The 20829-nt window shown below is 43.8% G+C and overlaps 1 long non-coding RNA gene across 1 annotated transcript; it reads right to left on the minus strand.

Annotated features, from left to right (window-relative positions):
• Positions 1-263: 263 nt before the first annotated feature.
• Positions 264-9439, minus strand: LOC122465330. The gene is made up of 3 exons (XR_006290079.1): positions 9171-9439; positions 1130-1634; positions 264-985 (listed from the first exon to the last, which is right to left on the minus strand). It is a non-coding gene; the product is annotated as an uncharacterized LOC122465330 (long non-coding RNA).
• Between the last annotated feature and the right edge of the window lie 11390 nt (positions 9440-20829).

The following is a 20829-nucleotide window of genomic DNA, read 5'->3' on the forward strand; positions in this document are numbered from 1 at the left end:
TGACCCTATTGTAATTTTCCATGCCTCCTCCCCATATCTAGCCTTCTATTCAGGTAATCTTTTTATGCTTACCTGTGGGCTTTTGTCACCCTCTCCCTTTGAACCTAGTTTAAAGCTCTTGTCACTAGGTTAGCAAGTTGGAACACAAAGATGCTCTTCCTCTTCTTGGTCAGATGGATCCCATCTCTTCCCAGCAGTGCTCATTCTCAGAACAGCATCCCATGGCTGATGAGTGTAGCCACAAAAAAATCACATTTTGGTTGAAAAAATAACACATATTGAGTTGTTTTCATTTGCCATCTGTTTTTTAGACTCTAGGATACACTTGGGTCACATTTTCAAGCTTTTCTCCACAGTCATGATGTCTAGAAACTTACATTTTTTGTAAATAAATGCAGAGAGAGTCTTACTTAATCACATGCATCCAGGAACGCAGACTAAGAAAACACCAAATCTCCCAAGAACCACAATAATATTGTGAGAGTTGACAACATGGCATAAGTCAGGAGGAGCAACTGTTTTTCACATGTTTCCCTATACAGGGCTGAAATTACACACACAGGTGGGATACATGGGTTCACCGTTTCCTACCCATACCAAAACTCTATGCATCCACCCAGAACAAAGGGATAATAGAAAGCAATAGGCCAAACTGCTTTTAAATTACTGGGGACTGTCCAAATGGTCCAACCCCCACTCAAAGAAACATTTTCACCTGTAATTTGGGCTTAACTAGAGAACTCAGAACAGGGATGACACACAATATTAGCTCCAGTCAACCCCTCCCTAAACATCCTAAAAAAAATGTACTCACTGCCCCATACACCATTAACTCCCCTGCCCCACAAAGGGAGCAACATAAGCCCAGAGAACATTACTGGAAGGGAATGAAAGGTTATAAGGCAAACATGTTGGGTGGGATGCAGAGGCCGGGTGAGCAATCTTTGTGTAGGAGCAGGGCTATTATCACTGACAAGGATGGCACCTAGGAAGGAACCACAAAAGGAGAAAACCATTAGTCCAGTAGCAATACCCGAGAAGAAAATTAGAAATGGATTACAAATAGGACAGTACCTTTTTAAATTAAAAAAAAGTTATGAAAGACAATGATCTGTGGACTCTTACTTACACTGCTCATTAAAGTAGATTCCCTGGGCACCTCGCCTAGATGTAGACAAGCTAAGACTTGGGTGCTACTCCTGGCTTGCTGACATGATGTCCTTATATGTGAGGTGTACAGCAGGGAGGGGCAGAGCATACCCACTATCTCTGATGGCTTATTCAAGGCAGGGAATGGAAGAAATAAAATATGTGAAGAGAACATATATTCTCCAGACCATACACAGTTTGCACCTGAACTAGGGGGCACTGAGGGAAACAATTCACAGCAAGATTGCTCTTCTTCTCTTGTCCCTTCTTGGGGGTTCTCATCCTCTTTGCTGTATGCAGAACATTGCCCATGTCCAGGATCCTGTTCAGCATCACTTGTGCCTGCTGCATTAGACATGCAGATGTGTGTGTTTGTGGACAATGAACACCAAACTGAAGGCAAATTCCAAATCTGAGGGGCCTTAACTGAGAACATCCAGGATCCAGATGGGGACTGTTAGCTTGAGGGTCCCAGCTGATCTCAACTGCTGGGAAAAAACACAAAGAGGCAATCTCTCAGAAACTCATGACCCAAGCTATAAGGACCTTACAGATTAAAATCAACACATTATTTGTACAGTAACTCCTCGCTTAACATTGTATTTATGTTCCTGAAAAATGCGACTTTAAGCGAAACGATGTTAAGCGAATCCAATTTCCCCATAAGAATTAATGTAAATAGGGGGTTTAGGTTCCAGGGAAATTTTTTTCCCCAGACAAAAGACTGTATTTTTATATATACATACATACACACACAGTATAAGTTTTAAATAAACAATTTAATACTGTACACAGCGATGATGATTGTGAAGCTTGGTTGAGGTGGTGGAGTCAGAGGGTGGGATATTTCCCAGGGAATGCCTTACTGCTAAATGATGAACTAGCAATCGGCTGAGCCCTCAAGGGTTAACACGTTGTTGATGTAGCCTCACGCTCTACACGGCAGCAGGAATGGAGGGAGGGGAGACAGCATGGCAGACAGAGACAGAGATGCGTATTGCCCCTTTACATTGCCTTTTTAAATAGATCAGCAAGTTGAGACAGCAGCCGCAAGCTCCCTCCGTCCTGAGCCCTGTCATGTCCCATCCCCCCCACTCTATGGAGAAGGGGTAAGCAGGGTGCAGGAGCATGGGGGAGGGGGAAACCCTGACATTAGCCTCCCACTTCCACCCCTGCACAGCAAGCAGGAGGCTCCAGGGAGCAGCTCCAAGGCAGAGGGCAGGAGCAGCACATGGCAGTGGGGGGAGGGACAGCTGAACTGCCCGCAATTGATAGCCTGCTGGGCGGCTGCTGCACAGGGAACTTGGGGGAACGAGGAGTTGATAGGGGGGCTGCAGGTCCACCTTGGTTCCAAGCCCCCACCAGCTAGCTGCAATGGGCTGCTCTTCCTGCAAGCAGTGGACAAAGCAGGCGGCTGCCAAACGACGTTATAGGGGAGCACTGCACAACTTTAAACGAGCATGTTCCTAACTGATCAGCAACGTAACAACGAAACAATGTTAACTGGGACGACTTTAAGTGAGGAGTTACTGTACTCTGAAACAAACTGAGTGCCAGTGAAGTGTCTAGTGCCCAGCAGTTATATGCTCCAACCACAAAACTCTGCACTGGCAGAAGTGTCTAAATGGTCTTCAGGTGTAGTCTCAAGAGCATAATGTAGTAATCCAATCTGGATAACTGTGGTGAAATCCATTTCTGAGAGGAAGAATTGCTACCTTCCAGCCAAGTGTAAATGGGAAAAAAAAAATCACCCTTTGCCCTGCTACCTAGCTATCCAGAAAAAGTTAAGTAGAGACTTAGGGCATGGCTACACTGGAAATTTCAAAGCGCTGTCATGGGAATGCTCCTGCGGCAGGGGTTTGAAGTGCGAGTGTGGTCATGCGTGGTAATCCACCTCCACAAGGGGATTAGCTCCCAGCGCTCGGAGCCTGTCTACACTAGCGCTTCAAAGTGCTCAGACTTGCTGCACTCAGGGGGGTGATTTTTCACACTTCTGAGCCAACAAGTTAGAGCACTATAAAATGTAGACTGTAAATCTCATCACAGAAGGATAGTCACTTAACTTTCAACTGAAGAACCTGATATCACTACTAGTTGCTTCCTGTCCGGATCTTGGTCAGAAACTTGAAAAACTGAGACCAATGAAACAGAAATGTAAAGCTGCGCTAGTGACACTGTAAATCAGTCCAAGTCACTACATTAGTGGCTTCATATACATATTGAAAAGGAGGAACATATGAATAGAAATTTGTGGTACTTCACATAAGAGAGCCCTTCGGGAGGACAAGTCTGTGATGGGGTGTCTACACCACACAGGATTGGAAGGGGTTAATGTGGCCAGGGAGGCCAATTAACCCCATAGGCCAGACCTAGAGGAGGAGCCACGGAGCAAGCAACTAATTAGAAGCAGATTCAGCTGGGGCCTGTATAAAGGCCAGGAGTGATGAGCAGCAGGGGGCGCTACAGGAAGGGATGCTGCAGTCACTCCCTGAGAGGAGGGAGTTGTGAGGCTGTCCGAGGGCCAAGCCACAGACTGGAAGTTGCCACTCTGAGAGTGAGAGAGACTGCAGACTGAGAGAAGAAGATGGGTAGAGAGACTGCTGAGGAGGGCGCAGTACCTGGCAGAGCTAATCCCCAGGATGGCTAGGAGGAGGTGCCATGAGCATTGAGGGAACCCCATCATAAAGTCCATGACTACCCTACAGTTTTCTCAGAGAGAAAAGAATCAGTCAGGTGCCATTAACCCTGCCAAGGACTGCACACATGACAGCAGCAGTAAAATAAGTTGATGTCAGATCTAATAGAGTCAGTACGGACACCTGGTCTTTGCTCATCACTAAGAGGATATTGTTGATCAACAAGAAGACCAGTGCAGCCTCCTCACTATACCGAATCCGCAAAAAAACAGACGGACAGGCATCAATCAACACTGATGACTCCAGATATTACAAGAACCTTCTCAGTAAATGTCTCCCCAGAATGGAGATTAGAGACAAGGCAGTAGTTGATGAGTGGTGATGTATGCCCTATGAATTAATCTGAAATATCAGCAAAAAAAAAAAAAAAAAAAAGTACTAGTGGCACCTTAGAGACTAACCAATTTATTTGAGCATAAGCTTTCGTGAGCTACAGCTCTCTTCATCGGATGCATTCAGTGGAAAATACAGGGAGCTCACTGTATTTTCCACTGAATGCATCCAATGAAGTGAGCTGTAGCTCACGAAAGCTTATGCTCAAATAAATTGGTTAGTCTCTAAGATGCCACTAGTACTCCTTTTCTTTTTGCGAATACAGACTAACACGGCTGCTACTCTGAAACCTGAAATATCAGGTTATATGTTGCACTGGTGGTTTTGTTATGTCACTATACACTATTCCCCATATTTTGTTTCTATCTTTTTGCTCACATCTTCCCCCCTTATTAGAGGAGATTCATCCCTTCAGCACAGTTAGATTAGGGATACATTTGGTCCACTTTATTTTGCAAGAGTGGCCCCCTCCTTACTGGAACATATTTTACAATTTAGGACATTTGGCATACCTAATTTCCTATTACTAATACTCAGCACCTCCAGGTCATTATTCCAATGGATAAAATGTATCTTTACATCTTTTAGCAGCATCAAATTATTTCCACCCTACCCTCAAGCATAATGAAGTTGCATCATGTAAAGGTCTGTATATTAATCATTTACAAGAGGTATGATGATGCTTCTATTCCAACAGGGCTGTATGTTACATAAAAAATGATGCCTACACTGAAGAATCTACTTTAAAACATTACAACGTTTGATGGCAAAATGCTTGGAGAGGGAAATCCTGGTTTCAGCAAGATCCATAAATGCAGTCCTTCTGGAAAGGATAACTAGCCAGGGGTCCTAATACTGAGTAGTTTTTATATGAATAGACCCACTGAAGGTCAACAATACTTCAGTAGGGCTATTACCTAGTCAGACGGATTAGTCCTAATGAAGCCTTATGGCCTTCATTGGGGCTGTTCATGCTAGTAAGGACTATAGAATAGTAGGACTGGAAGGGGCCTTGAGAAGTCATCTAGTCCACTCCCCTCCAGTTATGGCAGGACTAAGTATTCCCCAGAACTCATGCCAGTACTATACATGAGTAAGAGATTTCAGTATATAGGCTCAAGTAAGTTATGTTGTCCTCATGCTGCTCAGAGTTCCATGAAAACATCTCACACAATTAGATCTTCAACATGGCAGATTTTGGCCCTTAACTTTAATAAGTTTTCACCCAGGTGCTGAATGTTAAAAGGGGTGGGGTAGCTAGTGTAATGGTATATCTGTGAGATATAAAACAAAGTGTGATGTCCAGTGGAGAACATCTATATGAAATTAAATGGAGATCCAGAGAATCAAATATATGAGTGCAGGAGATGAAAAACTAGATCACTTAGAATCAGTCTCAGCTACATTGCCACACTCATCAAATCATATATAAAATACATGGCTTTTTTTTCTAAATTCTAAATTTTGTGGTTTCATCTGAAGTCTCTGGTTATCCCACAAATGGATTATACTAGCCAAGCCTACATGAATAGACAACTTCTCTGTGGAAACTTTTAGGAGTTGGCATATCAAATTAAATCAGTGTTAGATATATTGCTGGATTTTGGTTTACTCACTGAGATTTAAAATGTTACATTTAAAACCTGCTCTTTTATGTCTGTTCTCTCTGAAACAGATTGGTAAGATTTGCAGTCCTCATCCTCCCTTACTCGAGCAAAACTTTCGTTAACTTCAGTGGCACTTATTTCCTCAGTAAGAATCGAAGAACCTTGCCATCAGAAAGAGAGAGTCAGGCAGGGAGACAGTTGCTGTTATATGTAGATAAAACTGTTTTCAAGTTATACAGAAAATAATAAAAACAAAGTATATTTTAAGGTGTCTTCATAACACAGACACTGTATGGAAAAATACCCCTTTAAAAAATCTTGAATCTGGTGCCAGCGCATATAACTTTTTCTAATTGTGATAATTACATACAGCATCATATTATTAAAAATATTTTAATCTAAAAGAGAGGTTAATTTTCTGGGCCATGATGTACTTCTATAGTTTTTTAAAATATAAATAAGAGACTGATTTTGATACCCTTATCTTTGAGTAGTCCCATGTAAACTTATAGGCCTTCTTGAGGAGTATGATACTCGGTGTAAGAGTGTCAGAATCTGACCCTAAGTATTTTCCTTTCCTAGGGTGGAGGCTTCAGGTAGTCCCTCAGTTGGTGATTCAGACTGTCTCTTTTTAAGGTTTACCAAAAAAAACAAAAAAACCACATCACAACACCAGAACCATTTTATTGCAGTTAGAAGCCTACATGCAGAGAAAGTTCCAGTATTCAGCTGCATGAGGTAATGGGTGGGGAATTTATAATCTCATAAGGCTCCACCTGGCAATAAATTACCTTCTCCCATCCTTTGGTGGATCATTACAATGTGCATTACTGAATATAAACTCTGTGAGCCAAATTCAGACCTGGGATAAGCAGACAACTCCACTGGCATCAATATATTTACACCAGCTTACACTAGTGACTCAGTAACTCCCACAGATAGAAAACCAGGACATGCTGTACTGCAAATGTTCAAGGCCCAGGTCTGAATTTAATCTTTCCCATTAGTGACTGAACTGAAAAAAATCTATTATTTTTGTGGAGTCTCCTCCATAACTGATTAGTGCTTCTCTTACTCTGCCTAATTCAAACATAAGTTTGCACCAAGCAAATTGATTCTTCCTCATCTCTCTCCGAAATTAAGAAGTCTACATGAGGGAGGGGTGGGGATTGAGGAAGATTGGGCGGAAGGAGGAAAGAGTAGTTAATGTTGAACAGAGTGTCAGAGCGCTACAGAATAATCCTGAAATGACATCCTGACATTGTGGTGCAATGTTTGCATCATACAAGTTTCAGTATATAGACATCAGTCCAGGATTATTTGTGACCCTCTGTGACTCCTTTGAGGATTAAGTGCTTGACCCCCAGAAGTCCTGAGAACATGCCCTAATTTCCTGTTCATTTCTGCAATGTTGAGTGCTACTGCTGTAGGCATAATTAAGTCTTGCCAATTACAGTCCAAGGGAATATATTCATTCCGTGACTCAACTGAATTATTCCTCCAGCCCACAAAGATTTTTCAGTGCCAGCCTTTGGGGTCCACAGTTCTGGGAACTTAAAAATGTAAATACAGGCAGTCCTCGAGTTTATGACATTCAACTTATGATTAACACATACGGCATTTATGACATTTCTATATTGACTCCCTGGTTCGACTTACGACAATTGGTTTTGACTTTACGACACTCGGTCCCGCAATGAAGTGTGTTGCGGTTCCGATGTTTCGACTTACGATGCAATTTTCAGGAACCAACTGTGTCATAAGTCCGAGGACTGCCTGTAATAATAATAATACTTTCCCCAAAGATCAACGGTTATTAACATTCTTGCTATGGTCACTCAAGGCTGCTCTTTAGGATCTGGGAAATATGACTGCAGATCTCTTTATATTCTGAGGGTGCACTGACCAATTTTTTTTAGGGGGGAGTTCTAATGGTACATGTGTAGGGGTGTGATGACCATGGATAATAGTCAGATGTATCTTAAAAGGATGGGGATTTCTCAAAAATTGTTGTATAAACTTTTCAAAAACTGCTGAGGTCGCTTCATCTGATCCTCACGTGTTTTCTCTCTCTCTTTTTGTGGGCTTGGAGTTTTACATCACACCTCACTAAGTTCAGTTCTAATTTAAGGAACGAAGAGTAAAAGTTGTCTATGTAGTCAGAAGAGACTGGTGAAATGCCGCAATAACAGCTGAATTGCGTTTGTGGTTGCTCCTTTCTGGCAACCATTTTGAGTGTAGCAAACTGAAGAAAAGGCACCGTTTATTAAGCTCTGAGAATCAACATGAATTCTAGTTCTGAGTACACGATGGGTGTTCCTATGGAATAGGTATATTGTTGCAACTGCATATATGTGGGTTTGCACTTCATGTATTAGCGTTCTCCTATAGGCCTTGTCTACCTCCAGTTCAAAATGATTAACATATGATTTTTAAGGACTTGTATTGTTAGCACATGAGCATTCTTTCACAAATAACGTGCACTTTGTGTAAAGCAATGAAGCCCCAACATCGTTAATTGTCTTCAGTTGCTGTTTCTGTAAGTATTCAAATGGAAATTAAAAGTAGTTGCAGAACAGAAGAAATAAAAATATTTTCCTGCGTTCCCTGAATAAGGAGTTATTTTTTCCATCCCCATAATTGACTGTGGTTTGTCTTAAATTATATACTCCTCACTACAAAGGACCATGGTGAAAACCATATTTGACCATGGGGTAGTACTTAAATCCTGTAGGGTGTTCCACCTGTTCTGAGTCCAAATAAATAAATAAAATCAGTCCCAGACCTCTCTCTTCTTTTATTGATATATTTAATGTCCTCTAGCTTTTTAAAGCATCTAATAACTTATAATTTCCTTTCACTGAAGGCAAGGGATACACTATCACATAACATTAAATATAGAAATGTATCTTTGTTGTTGGTAGCAAAAATGTGTTGTCACAAAAGAAACATTCCATTATATGCTTCTTATCTGCTTTCTGTGATTTTTATTAGGACTTTTTGTTTGTTTTTTGTTGGAAAGTAATTTGCTCGTCTTCATTCAAATTTAAAAAATAGGGATTATCTAAGAAGTATCCAAGAGATGTGGAGATAACCTAAAGAAACCTAGGCGGCGTTTGTGGAAGTAAAGTATTCTCTACAGCTTTTTAATGCGTCTTGCAGGATGTACAGACTTTTTGTTATCTTTGTGAAAATGGTCAAATTGGCAATTAAAAAGTCATTTGGCCTTTGTTAATTTGATTACTTTTTCGTAAAAAAAAATATATATATGAAGGAACATTTTTGGGGAATAAATCAAAGACATTCTGTGCGTTAGGCCAAGACCCTTAGTGCTCTGGAGAATATTTTGGGTCATTTCTGCAGCAAATTGTGATGGATTCCTTACCTTTTAAGCCTGTGTTGGAAAAAAAAAAAAAGTCAGCCTCCTCCCTCGTGAATCTGCTGACCCCACCTAAGAGAGGGATGGGCAGCCAGCCTTCAGCCTTTTCCTCCTCCAAACACTGCAAACAGAATAGCTGGTATGGTGAGAGAGAAGCAGTTTATCAATAGCTTCCTTGTTCTCAATCTTCTACTGCTGCGACCAAATCTACACATGACCTGTAATTCCAATGCATTTTCTACAGCTGAAGAATCAAAGAGCACTATAATCCCTGATTAAATCCTATTATCCTCGCTCTCTCTTTTTTAATCAACTTCATTACCTCCAAAGTATTATATATGTCAGCTGGGTTCTAAGCATTCTGCATCAATTATGCCTGTTCTGAGCACAAATACTCCAGATACCTAAGTGTTTGTGTGCACACACAAATCTCTCACTGATATACTTTCCTATTGCCTGTATATTCTTACAATTTGCATTGTCTCTATAGCTCATTTCATTTAGGCCTGAGATCATTAATTATGCAACCAAGTACTTGCACTAACCCCATTCACTGAAAACAGTTGTCAAAGAAACAAACCTGAAAACAGGCACTATTTTTCTTGACCTCTCTGCAGCGTATGATACGGTGGGGCACATGGGTCTACTGGTTAAAACATCAAGCGTGCTCCCATCCTGGGTTACTGATGCCATCGACCTGCTACTCCGAGACAGATAATTCAGGGTGCATGTGGGTGAGAAAACAAGTGCTTGGAAAAAAACAGATGAATGGGTTACCTCAGGGTCTGTTCTAGCCCCAACCTTTTATTTTCCCCCAGGGCTGCTCACCCCCAGTCCAGCCTGAGGCCCTGCCCTTGCTCCACCCCCTCCCCGAGTCTCCTGCTCACCACTCACTACTCTCCGCCCTCCCCCAACTCCCTTCCTGAGCTGCCAAATAGCTATTTGGCTGCGCCCCTGATTAGCTGATCAGTGGCGCTGCTGAACAGCTGTGGTTGATGGGTGCTAAGCACCCACTATTTTTCCCCCCTGGGTGCTCCAGCCCTGCAAAGATGCTGCAAAGCTAGCCGACTATTGCAACACATGGCACCTTCAGCCTAGCACCAGCAAGAGAGTCTCTAGCACCCTCCACCAAGCCAGTGTGAAAAGGGAACTAAACATCATAATGAGTGGCCAGAGACTGAAGCATGAAGCATACCCAGTTTATTTAGCTGTGACCCTCAACCGAAGTATGAGATACAAAAGCCCCCCTGAGCAAGATAGCAGTGAAGGTCAAGACATGCAACAAACTTCTCAGCAAACTGGCAGGTTCTTCATGGGGAGTGGATGCTCCAACCCTAAGGACCTCAGCCCTTGCCATCTCATACTCATATGCCAGTATGGAGTGGGTCGGCACACAACAAACTTGTTAATGTGCAACTCAACAATGCGCATCATCACAGGAAGTGGCCGACTGACTCACTCTCTATGGCTTCCAGTTCTGAGCCACATTGCTCCCGCTTACATCAGGAGGGAGATTGCAGCTGGCAAGCTGCTTGAGAAGGTACATGCCAACCCACATTTACCCTTGTTCAACAACCTTTTTAGCCCACCAGCCACACGTCTTTCATCACAACACCCACTGCGGTCAAGGCTGCCATGCCAGGACATGACAACAGAGTCCCTGTGGCAGGAGACTGGTGCTTACCACCAATCAGTTCCTTGTCACAGACCCTACTGTTCACCCACTCAGTTTTGACCTGCCACATCATCAGTGGGCTCTTCTTAACCAATTCCGGACTGGACAAGGCCTCCGTGAAGCCAGCCAGCACCGTTAGGGTCTTCGAGACAAGGCAAGCTGCAGCTGTGGCACAGATCACATAGTTGAGGAGTGCCCGCTAACCAAATTCAGCGGTGACTCCCAGAGCTCCATTTGGCCAATAAGAACTCTATTGATTGGCTCGGCAAATATACAAACACTTAAGTAATTAATTAATTATTGTTTATTGTTATTTGACATTTGTACATAGCACCACAGGTTTGCAGGCAGCTTAATTTTAGTTGCTCACCTGTGCTATTGGGTCTCATACAGTGGCACATCATCATTTATATGAACATGAAATAAAATATAGAATATTCAATTTAGCCACCATATTAGGGTTGCCAGGTGTCTGGTTTTTGACTGGAAAGTCTGGTCAAAAGGGGACCTGTGCAGTGTCCAGTCAGTACTGCTGACCGGACACCAAAAGTCCAGTTACCACAGTAACCACAATCGGCCTCTGTCACTGGGAGGGTGGGAAGAGCAGCTGCTGCTAGAAGAGCTCAGCTGATGGAGAGAAGCACGCAGTGTTTGAGGAGCGAAGCCAGCAGCTGGGCTCATCACCTGTAACAACCCATCCCGCCTTCGCAGGTTCCAGGGATCCTCACTCTTTCTTGTCCCTCACTCCAAGGACCAACCCCCACTCTGCTGCACCATGCCCCAGTTGGGCAAGCAGGCAGGCTCCACATGAGCACTACGGTTGCCAACCCTCCAGGAGTGTCCTGGAGTCTCCAGGAGTCTCCAGGAATTAAAGATTCATCTTTAATTAAAGATAATGTCATGTGATGAAACCTCCAGGAATTCATCCAACCAAAGTTGGCAACCCTAAGTCAGCTCCTCCCATCCCAGCTCTGCAGGTGGCAGGTGAGTCCCAGGGGAGGGAAGAGCAAGTGGCAGAGTGGCCTGTAGTGTCTGGTTTTGAAAAACTGGAAACTTGGCAACCCTACACCATATACAAGCAAAGGGAGTTTTCACTTTCACTGTTTTGATATAATTTGGACTCAGGTTTAGATTAACTGTAGCAATTATCTTTTAACAACCGGATACTCTGTGGTTCAGGAACTCTGACTGCAACATTTTAATATTCAAAACATTATGTATATCCTTGTTCCAAAATAGAATTAGACTGCCTCAAGCAACAGTAATTAAAAAAATAAATTAAAAGCCACATCAGAACAAGATTCAACTGCTTAGAGCTTTTTTTTCCCCACATACAACACATGTTTCAAACAGCCCTGTCAAACAGCTTAGGCCTGATATACAATCTAGCTCTAATTATTATCTGGCATGCTTTGTTCTCTGAAAACCAGATTCTAAATATGTTTGGGAGATACCCTCAGATGCTATACATGTAACCTAAATATATTTTCATAAAATCATTTAATTATAGGAAAGGAAGGGACCTTGAGAGGTCATCTAGTCCAGTCCCCTGCACTCATGGCAGGACTAAATATTATCTAGACCATCCCTGACAGGTGCTAGTCTAACCTGCTCTTAGAAATCTCCAGTGATGGAGATTCCACAACCTCCCTAGGCAATTTATTCCAGTACTTAGCCACCCTCACAGTTAGGAAGTTTTTCCTAATGTCCAATCTAAACTGCTCTGGCTGGAATTTAGGCCCATTACATCTTCTCCTATCCTCAGAGGTTAAGGAGAACAATTTTTCTCCCTTCGCCTTGGAACTTGAAAACTGTTATCATGTTCCCTCTCAGTCTTCTTTTCTCCAGACTAAACAAACCCAATTTTTTCAACCTTCCCTCATAGGTCATGTTTTCTAGAAGTCTAATCATTCTTGTTGCTTTTCTCGGATTAATTTTGAATTCACCAATCTACAGGATCTTTCGGGGACAATGCTGAGCATCGTTTGTGAGGTCCTGAAACTGTCAGCTCCCATCATATTCTGTCGGGCTCTTAGATTCTGCTGCTGCAGCATATTGGTATTCCTCACAGGCACTGAAGCTAATGGCAAAAAGGGATGTGGGTTGAATCATAGAATATAGAACCATAGGGTGAAAAGAGACCCACAAGGGTTCTCTAGTCCAGGGTTTCTCAACCTGTGGGTCAGGACCCAAAACTGGGTTACCATAGTGTTTCACAAAGTTGCGTGGCAGCTTGTCACGTGGGGTGAGTGCCGGGCAGGTCTCAACCCCTCCCCCCCCCCGGGGGGGGGGGGTTTGGTAGGACCTGACCAAAACCACCACAGGGCCTCCACCCCCAGACTATTTACTGGGTTGTGACAGGCCATAAACATTTACAAATGAGTCCTGGGTGCTAAATGGCTGAGAATCACTGATCTAGTCTGACCCCCTGCCAAGATGCAGGATTTGTTGTGTCTAAGCCATCCAAGACAGATGGCTAGCCAGTCCCCTTTTAAAACCTCCAGTGAAGGAGCTTCCACAGCCTCCCTAGGCAGTCTGTTCCATTGTCCTACTTTTCTTACAGTTAAGAAGTTTTTCTAAGATTTAAGCTAAATCTGCTATGCTTAATTTGAGTCAATTGCCTCTTGTCCTGCCCTCTGTAGCAAGAGAGAACACCTGTTCGCCATCTTTTTTATGGCAGTCTTTCAAGTATATGAAGACCACTATAATGTCCCCACCTTAATCTCTTTCCCAAACTAAACATTCCCAGTTCCTTCAGCCTTTGCTCAGATGACTTGCATTCCAACACTTTGATCATCTTTGTTCTCGCCTCTGGATCCTTTCTTGTTTCTCTACATACTTTCTATGCAGCAGTGACCAAAATTGGACACAGCACTCTAACTGAGGCCTAACCAGTGCTGAGTAGATACTCAGGAGGTACTATCACCTCCCGTAACTTGCATCCTATGCCTCTGTTAATGCAACCCAAAATTGCATTTGCTTTTTCTACAACTGCATCACATTGGTAACTCATGTTGAGGTTGTGATCCACTACAACTCCCAGATCCTTCTCAGCAGTGCTGCTGACAAGCTAGTTATTACCCATTCTGTATTTTTGCATTTGTTTTTTCTTCCCTAAGTGTAGCACCTTACACTTGTCTTTGTTTTATTTCATTTTGTTGTCTCTAGCCCAGTTCTTCAGCTTATCAAGATCCCTTTACATTTTAGCTCTATCCTCCAAAGTCTAAGCAACTCCCCTAGTTTTGTTTCATCTGCAAATTTGATTAGTGTGCTCTCTGTTCCTACATCCATGACTTCAGTGGAAGTAGAATTAGGCCATGAAGCAGCAAAGTGCAGGTCCTTGAAATCATGGAGTGTTGTAGGCACTCAGGTCCAGATCCTCAAAGGTATTAGGCATCCATTGATTTCAATGGGAGTTAGACTCCTAAATACTTTTGGGGATCTGGGCCTCAGCATGTTGCTGATTCCTTGCTTCAAAAAAGGATTGGGCCAACAAACAAGAAAACCACTTAGCCAGCAATACTGTGCTGCCAAGGCTAATGACAGTAGTGGTGCTGACAATACCACACAGCCATGTTGGCAATGTGCTCTTTAAAACACAAGTTGGGGAGGAGAAAATATTCGCTGAATGGAAGAATAACCAGAATAAATAGGGGAAAGAGTTATTTTCAAACATCTAAAAGAAGTTTAAAACAATGGACAGACAAACCACAAATTAAAAAAATTGATTCGGAAATGCTTCGGTGTCATTTTTCAGTAACGAGAGCAGATGTGGGTAGAATGCTTCCCATTCTTTAAGAGTGTACAAGCAACTGCAGGAATGAGTCCAGGGCCTGCCAGCCCTTCCCCTTCCCAGACCACAGCCAGGTAATGATCCCCAGCAATTGCCACCCATGTGACCAGAAGGGGGTGTGTCAAAAGCAGTTCTATAGAAGCCCTCCAACCCCAGAGCAGCATCCCAATCCTCAGTTTCATGGTATTATAAGAATGGGCATGTACACTTGGACTGTCAGACTTTGAACTCTGCTCTGATCACATACTTGATCCTATGACTGCTTTTGCTTTCCCCTTCAATCCCCCTCCTTTCATCACACTTCCATACTTACTCTTTTCTACTTTCCCGCTACTTCCTGTCTACCTTCCATTCTCACCCCACACACAAACCCACTGAATTTAACAAAATACACCAACCTGCACCCTTACCAGTTGCTTGTATCTATTTCCTCTCTGTTTTTTGTCTTTTCCATCTCTCAGGACAAGGACTATTTCTTCCTCTGTGTTTGGAAAGTGCCATATAATGTGTGCTGCTGCAATACAAAATGATTACAAAATTAAGAACAAACTCAGTATTTTCACACTGTTCTGGTGCAGCTCATAGTTTTTGTTACAGTTGAAATAGTGGCTGAATCTGGTGAAATAACTTTTAGGGTCAAATTTTCAAAGTTGCCTCAGCCAGGACTCTCCATTTGTGCAAACAACTACCTTTGTGCATTTAAATCAGTTTGGACTTCTCATTTACTTCTCGACTAATCCAGACTGGGAGACTAACCAGGCTGTCGTTAACAATACTAGGGCTACTGAAATCTCCTCCCTAAGCACTGACCAGCTGGGCTGACTCCTCTATTAAGGAAGGAACTCAGTAAAGTAGCTGGTTCAGCTGCAGGCACCCAGCACATGAGGAAAGGCAAAAAAAAAAAAATGGATCTGAATCCTCCACCCGCAGCAATGGTAGTACCGACCTACCATGGATACAGCATCAGTGGAGGGCAAAGCAAAATAGGACCTAGCCTACTCCCAAAAGCAGGAAGAAATGGGCAAAGATGGTCAGAGGTACAGTCTCCCCTTCAACTTCAGCAGCAGCAATCACCTACCAAAATGTGGGGGGGGCCGCCCTTGCTCTCAAACTCAGTATCAGCTTCCTCCCCCATCATGGCAGGCCGCAGGGAGAACAAGATAGTCTGGTCTTCTATGATGAGATAACTGGCTGTGTGGATATGTGGAAAGTGGTGGACGTGATATACCTTGACTTTAGCAAAGCTTTTAATATGGTCTCACACAGTATTCTTGCCAGCAAGTTAAAGAAGTATGGATTAGATAAATGGACTATAAGGTGGACAGAAAGCTGGCTAGATTGTCAGGCTCAACAGGTGGTAATCAACGGCGTGATGTCTAGTTGGCAGCTGGTAGTAAGCGGAGTGTCCCAGGGGTTGGTCCTGGGACTGGCTTTGTTCATTAATGATCTGGGTGATGGGATGGATTGCACCTTCAGCAAGCTCACGGATGACACTAAACTGGGGGGAAAAGTAGATATGCTGGAGGGTATGGGTAGGGTCCAGAGTGACCTTGACAAATTGGAGGATTGGGCCAAAAGAAATCTGATGAGGTTCAAAAGGACAAGTGAAGAGTCCTGCACTTAGGACAGAAGAATCCCATGCACCGCTACACGCTAGGCACCAACTGGCTAAGTGGCAGTTCTGCAGAAAAGGACCTGGGGGTTACACTGGACGAGAAGCTGGATATGAGTCAGCAGTGTGCCCTTGTTGCCAAGAAGGCTAACAACATATTGAGCTGCATTAGTAGGAGCACTGCCAGCAGATCGAGGGAAGTTATTATTCCTCTCTATTCAGCACTGGTGAGGCCACATCTGGAATATTGCATCCAGTTTTGCCCCACCCCAACCCCACCACTACAGAAAGGATGTGGAAAAATTGGAGAGAGTCCAGCAGAGGGCAACAAAAATGATTAGGGGCTGGGGCATATGATTTATGAGGAGAGGCTGAGGGAACTGGGCTTAGTTAGTCTGCAGAAGAGTGAGGGGGGATTTGATAGCAGCCTTCAACCACCTGAATCGGGTTCCAAAGAGGATGAAGCTAGGCTGTTCTCAATGGTGGCAGATAATAAAACAAGGAGCAATGATCTCAAGTTGCGATTGGGGAGGTCTAGGTTGGGTATTAGGAAAAACTATGTCTCTAGGAGGGTGGTGAAGCACTGGAAGGGTTACCTAAGGAGGTGGTGGAATCTCCATCCTTAGAGGCTTTTAAGGCCTGGCTTGACAAAGCCCTAGCTGGGATGATTTAATTGGGGATTGGTCCTGCTTTGAGCAGGGGGTTGGACTCGATATCTCTTCCAACCCTAATCTTCTATGATTCTACAGTTGCCGAGGTGGTGGGCACCCGGCCTTTCACAGCATTTCACCTGGAGAAGTGGGTAGATAGGATAGAGGAGAGGAAAGGAGATTTTATAATTTAGTATCTTACCTAAAGATATGTATGTATGAATCAGTAATATTTTTGGCGTGTATCCGCCACCCAGTGGAAGACTTATGCAGAATTGTCATGAAACAGGGCTTAAATTACAGTGAGAATTATATGGTAAATTTACTTCTTTTTTTTAATGCAGCTACAGTCTTTTTCTGGTTTGCTTCTGCCACCCAGTGGGGAACTCACATGAAAACCCACTTAATGTGCTTTTCACCTGTAACAACTGATTTACAAGTGGGATTTCCTTGGTGTTTTTTAGCATAGAATCATAGAATCATAGAATATCAGGGTTGGAAGGGACCCCAGAAGGTCATCTAGTCCAACCCCCTGCTCAAAGCAGGACCAAGTCCCAGTTAAATCATCCCAGCCAGGGCTTTGTCAAGCCTGACCTTAAAAACCTCTAAGGAAGGAGATTCTACCACCTCCCTAGGTAACGCATTCCAGCGTTTCACCACCCTCTTAGTGAAAAAGTTTTTCCTAATATCCAATCTAAACCTCCCCCATTGCAACTTGAGACCATTACTCCTCGTTCTGTCATCTGCTACCATTGAGAACAGTCTAGAGCCATCCTCTTTGGAACCCCCTTTCAGGTAGTTGAAAGCAGCTATCAAATCCCCCCTCATTCTTCTCTTCTGCAGACTAAACAATCCCAGCTCCCTCAGCCTCTCCTCATAAGTCATGTGCTCTAGACCCCTAATCATTTTTGTTGCCCTTCGCTGGACTCTTTCCAATTTATCCACATCCTTCTTGTAGTGTGGGGCCCAAAACTGGACACAGTACTCCAGATGAGGCCTCACCAGTGTCGAATAGAGGGGAACGATCACGTCCCTCGATCTGCTCGCTATGCTCCTACTTATACATCCCAAAATGCCATTGGCCTTCTTGGCAACAAGGGCACACTGCTGACTCATATCCAGCTTCTCGTCCACTGTCACCCCTAGGTCCTTTTCCGCAGAACTGCTGCCTAGCCATTCGGTCCCTAGTCTGTAGCGGTGCATTGGATTCTTCCATCCTAAGTGCAGGACCCTGCACTTATCCTTATTGAACCTCATCAGATTTCTTTTGGCCCAATCCTCCAATTTGTCTAGGTCCTTCTGTATCCTATCCCTCCCCTCCAGCGTATCTACCACTCCTCCCAGTTTAGTATCATCCGCAAATTTGCTCAGAGTGCAATCCACACCATCCTCCAGATCATTTATGAAGATATTGAACAAAACGGGCCCCAGGACCGACCCCTGGGGCACTCCACTTGACACCGGCTGCCAACTAGACATGGAGCCATTGATCACTACCCGTTGTGCCCGACAATCTAGCCAGCTTTCTACCCACCTTATAGTGCATTCATCCAGCCCATACGTCCTTAACTTGCTGACAAGAATGCTGTGGGAGACCGTGTCAAAAGCTTTGCTAAAGTCAAGAAACAATACATCCACTGCTTTCCCTTCATCCACAGAACCAGTAATCTCATCATAAAAGGCGATTAGATTAGTCAGGCATGACCTTCCCTTGGTGAATCCATGCTGACTGTTCCTGATCACTTTCCTCTCCTCTAAGTGCTTCAGGATTGATTCTTTGAGGACCTGCTCCATGATTTTTCCAGGGACTGAGGTGAGGCTGACTGGCCTGTAGTTCCCAGGATCCTCCTTCTTCCCTTTTTTAAAGATGGGCACTACATTAGCCTTTTTCCAGTCATCCGGGACTTCCCCCGTTCGCCACGAGTTTTCAAAGATAATGGCCAAGGGCTCTGCAATCACAGCCGCCAATTCCTTCAGCACTCTCGGATGCAATTCGTCCGGCCCCATGGACTTGTGCACGTCCAGCTTTTCTAAATAGTCCCTAACCACCTCTATCTCTACAGAGGGCTGGCCATCTCTTCCCCATTTTGTGATGCCCAGCACAGCAGTCTGGGAGCTGACCTTGTTAGTGAAAACAGAGGCAAAAAAAGCATTGAGTACATTAGCTTTTTCCACATCCTCTGTCACTAGGTTGCCTCCCTCATTCAGTAAGGGGCCCACACTTTCCTTGGCTTTCTTCTTGTTGCCAACATACCTGAAGAAACCCTTCTTGTTACTCTTGACATCTCTTGCTAGCTGCAGCTCCAGGTGCGATTTGGCCCTCCTGATATCTTTCCTACATGCCCGAGCAATATTTTTATACTCTTCCCTGGTCATATGTCCAACCTTCCACTCCTTGTAAGCTTCTTTTTTATGTTTAAGATCCGCTAGGATTTCACCATTAAGCCAAGCTGGTCGCCTGCCATATTTACTATTCTTTCGACTCATCGGGATGGTTTGTCCCTGTAACCTCAACAGGGATTCCTTGAAATACAGCCAGCTCTCCTGGACTCCCTTCCCCTTCGTGTTAGTCCCCCAGGGGATCCTGGCCATCTGTTCCCTGAGGGAGTCAAAGTCTGCTTTCCTGAAGTCCATGTTCTGATACCATGTAGGAAAGCTTCTATCTCTGAAATATGCATTTATTTTTGTTTTAATTAACTACATTGATTGGTTAGGTACCTCTTAGAGGGAGGGGTGCCTACCATGCCATGGATCCACTGGTCCTTCTTCACCGTGGTAGGTAAGAGAAAGGTATTAAGACTACAGAGCCTAATCTAATCCATTAGAAGGCATTTGGATTATCCTTGTGGATTACTTTCCAGTTGGAGGAGAAATCAGTGACATGGTGCCTAGGTATATTTTAAATTTAACATGTTTTAATTACACCAGTCCTGGAACAGACTGATCATAAAAAGCATGCAGAATAATCTCCTGTTCCTAGGATCTCAGCCCAAATACCAATACTCAGGTAGCAGGAAGCCTGTCTCAAGAACTGACTCCAGTTAAATGGACGAGGGCAGAGAACATATTCCTTCACCATTTAACACCGCTCGTCCAAAGAAATTATCACCAAAAACCATTACAGAATTTCTTCCAAGACTAAAAACTTGCTTGCACTCTAAGAACTTGTAAGACTATATTTAAATGGCAACATCCGGTGACTCTTGCCATAAAAGTGTCCAGATAAAGTCTACATAAATAGACTGATAGGAACAGAGGTGCTCTGTGGGCAACACTATACCTTGGGTTGGTGAAAAGTATTCCTCAACCCCATCCTATTGCAGAATTTCTCTTGTGATCAAGTAAGCTTCTGACTGAGGCTGGGCTCAATAAACAGGATTTGGGCCCAAAGTCCAAATCTTGCTATTGATTTTTAAGCAAATGTCTCATTTTGTTACTGGTAATTCTGCATGTAGCATAGTGAAAAGATTTTGACCCAAGGGCTTGATGTTTCATGAAGATTATTAGACTTGTTGAATATTTATAATTGTGGTAGAGCCTCTTGGCCTCAACAAGATTCTGCCTCACTATGCTAGCCACTGTATGAACATATAGAAATGACAATCCTTGTCATAGGTAGCAGGTGATTAGGGCTGGGAAGGCTCAGCCACCCCCTCCAAATCTGAGCCACTCCACTGCCCATGTGTACAGCCCAGTGCTCAACAAGGAAAGCTGTGTCTCCAGTGGCACCCGGGCCAGCTTGGCACTGAGCCACCTAGCTGCCCAGCAGCAGGATGAGCAGGGAGAGGTAAGGTAAGTCCACAGGGCTCTGGCATGGTAGACCTGGCAGAGTCTGTCCCAAGTGTGACCATCATCCACTGAGTCTGTGCCTCCTGGTGCCTGTGATCATAGCTGGAGCTGGTGCCAGTGACAGATGAAAGGAGGGAGGGAAGGGA

Source organism: Chelonia mydas, chromosome 3 (genome assembly GCF_015237465.2).
Source record: "Chelonia mydas isolate rCheMyd1 chromosome 3, rCheMyd1.pri.v2, whole genome shotgun sequence".
Taxonomy (NCBI): Eukaryota; Metazoa; Chordata; order Testudines; family Cheloniidae; genus Chelonia; species Chelonia mydas.